The following is a 5,043-nucleotide window of genomic DNA, read 5'->3' as shown; positions in this document are numbered from 1 at the left end:
GGGGCCTCTGGTCGCAGGGCGGCGCATGCGCAATGCAGAATCGCCATCTTTGTTAGGGGCACTATTTTGAAAAATTTACCCAGTAACAGAGAACAAATTGTTCATTAAACTGCTTCACTCTTTCACCTCCAATTTCTTATCGATTACGCCGAACAACGATTTCAGGCCAATGACAATCATTTGTATTCATATTGTGTCTTTAACAGAATAAATCTGTCTATAAAATCAAAAGGAAAGGATGATGGTTTCTCTAGCAGATAAACTAAAGACTAAAGTGGAGCCGGGCTCTGTAACTGAGGGGGAAATAGGTGGTCTTGGAAATTATGTGGATATGTGGTCAAAAGCTGTCCTTTAGCCTCAGACAGTTAACAAGTAGAGGGATGGAGTTAGTGGTTAGAGAGTGAAGTTTGTGGTGGTGACTGGAGAGAATGGCTTCAGCCTTCCCAATGTTTAAAGGCCGGAAATTTCTGCTCCTGCAGCACTTGATGCCAGACAAGCCAGGACAGTGTGTGTGAGTTGGAGATTACATAGAATTTACAGTGCAGAAGGAGGCCATTCGGCCCATCGAGTCTGCACCGGCTCCTGGAAAGAGCACCCTACCCAAGGTTAACAACTCCACCCTATCCCCATAACCCAGTAACCCCACCCAACACTCAGGGCAATTTTGGACACTAAGGGCAATTATCATGGCCAATCCACCTAACCTGCACGTCTTTGGACTGTGGGAGGAAACCGGAGCACCCGGAGGAAACCCACGCACACACGGGGAGGATGTGCAGACTCCGCACAGACAGTGACCCAAGCCGGAATCGAACCTGGGACCCTGGAGCTGTGAAGCAATTGTGCTACCCACAATGCTACCGTGCTGCCCCAATTAACTAGGTGGTGATGATTTTCACTTGCACCTACTTCTCGAGTCCATCCAGACAGTGGAGGTTGATGGGTTAAAAAATTCACTCAGAGTTCTGGTCAAGCTGTAGTTGTAGAAAATTTGTCTCTTTTACCCTCTGTTTATGATAGATAGAACAGTACAGCACAGAACAGGCCCTTCGGCCCTCAATGTTGTGCCGAGCAATGATCACCCCACTCAAGTCAACCTATCCACGGAACCCAACAACCCCCCCCCCCCCCCCCCCATTAATCGTATTATTTAGGACCCTAAGGGCAATTTAGCATAGCCAATCAACCTAACCCTTTCTTGCACCCCTCTCTCTCTCTATCTCCCTCTCATCCCCTCCCATTGATGCTAGATTATGTGTAATCCCAGATTGAGTGGCAGGATTCATTCCGTGAACAACATTAGTGAACCTGTCTGATTTTTATGACAATCCAGTAATTTTCAGTCACTTTCCTCGTGCCGACCTCACAAATTACCAGATTCATTCAGCAGAATATTACAGCTTGCCTTTGTGTTTCGGTGGGCTCTCTCTCACTTCCTTTTTCTTTTTGAAATCTATATCACAGAATATTAGAAAGGGGAGGATTTGCAGTCGGGAAACTGAAACTAAAGATCACATCAGGATCGCATGGATGCGCCCAATCTATTGTAACCGGAATATCATCGGATTTTGAAGATGGAAGAAAATAGCACCATTCACAGTGAGGAGAAACTGTACACGTGTTCTGTGTGTGGACGAGGGTTCAATCGGTCATCTGGCCTGTCAAAACATAAATGTAGTCATGATGGGGAGAAGCCGTGAAAATGCGGGGATTGTGGGAAAGGATTCAGTTACCCATCAGAGCTGGAAATTCATCAGCGTGGTCACACCGGGGAGAGGCCATTCACCTGCTCGGACTGTGGGAGGGGATTTACTAAGTCATCCATCCTGCTGACACACCAGCGCACACACACTGGGGAGAAGCCATTCACCTGCTCTGACTGTGGGAAGAGATTCACTCAGTCATCCACTCTGCTGAAACATCAGCGAATACACACTGGGGAGAAACCATTCACCTGTTCTGTGTGTGGCATGGGATTCACTCAGTCATCCACCCTGCTGACACACCAGCGAATACACACCAGGGAGAAGCCATTTACCTGCTCTGATTGTGGGAAGAGATTCGCTCACCAATCCACCCTGCTGACGCACCAGCAGGTTCACACTAAACAGAGACCATTCATCTGCTTCGAGTGTGGGAAGGGATTCATTAATTCATCGCACCTGATGATACACCAAAGAGTTCACACTGACGAGAGACCTTTTAAATGTCTGGACTGCGGGAAGTGTTTTAAAACCTCGCAGGAACTGGTCTCCCATCAACAGGTTCACACTGATGAGAAACCGTTCAGATGCTCTCACTGCGGGACTGGGTTCAAACGATCATCTCACCTCACTGTACACCAGCGCACTCACACAGGAGAGACACCGTACGCCTGCTCCAAGTGTGGAAGAGGTTCACTCAGTCATCCGCTCTGCTAAGACACCAGCGAATTCACACGGAGAGAGACCGTTCATCTGCTCTGATTGTGGGAAGAGATTCATTCAATCATCCAACCTACTGACACACCAACAAGTTAACACTGCAGAGAGACAGTTTACCTGTTCCTAGTGTGGGAAGGGATTTACTCGTTATCCGCACTGCTGAGACACCAGTGAGGTCACTGGTAACGACAGTGATTGAATTTCGTTGTTACTCACATTGAGAACTGAGCCCTGTTCATTGAGCTCTGTTTCTGCAGATGTTAATACACTTCAGACCAGTAATAAAGACTAATATTCTGGACAAAAATAAATTATGCCATCTTTATGTTAAACATGCTGCGTCGGGTATTTTTAATATCTGAAGGGTTCTCCTTTTGAACGGCTCTAACCCTCCTATCTCCTCTATCCTCACCAACAACAAGTGTGAGGAGCTGATGGAGCTTCTTTCTCACTGAGATTGAGACAATCTGATCAGCTGCCTCTGCTGCTTCCTCCCTCTCACAAACCCACTGGACCAAACTGGCTCTGAAGCTCCCCCTTGTCCAAGATCTGAACTCACATCTTTCTCCAGTTTCTCTCCTGTCCCCCCATCAAACCCTCTCATTGCCCATCCTGTCCATGAGACCTGCCCAAAGCCTCTCATTGCCCATCCTGTCCATGAGACCTGCCACTATCAAACCCTCTCATTGCCCATCCTGTCCATGAGACCTGCCCAAACCCTCTCATTGTCCATCCTGTCCATGAGACCTGCCCAAACCCTCTCATTGCCCATCCTGTCCATGAGACCTGCCCAAACCCTCTCATTGTCCATCCTGTCCATGAGACCTGCCCAAACCCTCTCATTGCCCATCCTCTCCATGAGACCTGCCCAAACCCTCTTAATGCCCATCCTGTCCATGAGACCTGCCCAAACCCTCTCATTGCTCATCCTGTCCATGAGACCTGCCGCTATCAAACCCTCTCATTGCCCATCCTGTCCATGAGACCTGCCGCTATCAAACCCTCTCATTGCCAATCCTGTCCATGAGACCTGCCCAAACCCTCTCATTGCTCATCCTGTCCATGAGACCTGCCCAAACCCTCTCATTGCTCATCCTGTCCATGAGATCTGCCGCTATCAAACCCTCTCATTGCCCATCCTGTCCATGAGACCTGCCCAAACCCTCTCATTGCTCATCCTGTCCATGAGACCTGCCCAAACCCTCTCATTGCTCATCCTGTCCATGAGATCTGCCGCTATCAAACCCTCTCAATGCCCATCCTGTCCATGAGACCTTCCCAAACCCTCTCATTGGCCATCCTGTCCATGAGACCTGCTGCTATCAAACCCTCTCATTGTCCATCCTGTCCATGAGACCTGCCGCTATCAAACCCTCTCATTGCTCTTCCTGTCCATGAGACCTGCCCAAACCCTCTCATTGCCCATCCTGTCCATGAGACCTGCCCAAACCCTCTCATTGCCCATCCTGTCCATGAGACCTGCCCAAACCCTCTCATTGCCCATCCTGTCCATGAGACCTGCCCAAACCCTCTCATTGCCCATCCTGTCCATGAGACCTGCCGCTATCAAACCCTCTCATTGCTCATCCTGTCCATGAGACCTGCCCAAACCCTCTCATTGCTCATCCTGTCCATGAGACCTGCCTCTATCAAACCCTCTCATTGCCCATCCTGTCCATGAGACCTGCCCAAACCCTTTCATTGTCCATCCTGTCCATGAGACCTGCCCAAACCCTCTCATTGCCCATCCTGTCCATGAGACCTGCCCAAACCCTCTCATTGCCCATCCTGTCCATGAGACCTGCCGCTATCAAACCCTCTCATTGCTCATCCTGTCCATGAGACCTGCCCCCATCAAACCCTCTCATTGCTCATCCTGTCCATGAGACCTGCCGCTATCAAACCCTCTCATTGCCCATCCTGTCCATGAGACCTGCCCAAACCCTCTCATTGCCCATCCTGACCATGAGACCTGCCGCTATCAAACCCTCTCATTGCTCATCCTGTCCATGAGACCTGCCGCTATCAAACCCTCTCATTGCTCATCCTGTCCATGAGACCTGCCGCTATCAAACCCTCTCATTGCTCATCCTGTCCATGAGTCCTGCCCCCATCAAACCCTCTCATTGCCCATCCTGTCCATGAGACCTGCCGCTATCAAACCCTCTCATTGCTCATCCTGTCCATGAGACCTGCCCAAACCCTCTCATTGCCCATCCTGTCCATGAGACCTGCCCAAACCCTCTCGTTGCTCATCCTGTCCATGAGACCTGCCCAAACTCTCTCATTGCCCATCCTGTCCATGAGACCTGCCGCTATCAAACCCTCTCATTGCTCATCCTGTCCATGAGATCTGCCCGAACCCTCTCATTGCCCATCCTGTCCATGAGACCTGCCGCTATCAAACCCTCTCATTGCTCATCCTGTCCATGAGACCTGCCCAAACCCTCTTATTGCCCATCCTGTCCATGAGACCTGCCGCTATCAAACCCTCTCATTGCTCATCCTGTCCATGAGACCTGCCCAAACCCTCTCATTGCCCATCCTGTCCATGAGACCTGCCCAAACCCTCTCATTGCTCATCCTGTCCATGAGACCTGCCCAAACCCTCTCATTGCTC

This window comes from Scyliorhinus canicula, unplaced genomic scaffold (assembly GCF_902713615.1).
Source record: "Scyliorhinus canicula unplaced genomic scaffold, sScyCan1.1, whole genome shotgun sequence".
Taxonomy (NCBI): Eukaryota; Metazoa; Chordata; class Chondrichthyes; order Carcharhiniformes; family Scyliorhinidae; genus Scyliorhinus; species Scyliorhinus canicula.
Note: the sequence above shows the minus strand (reverse complement) of the source record.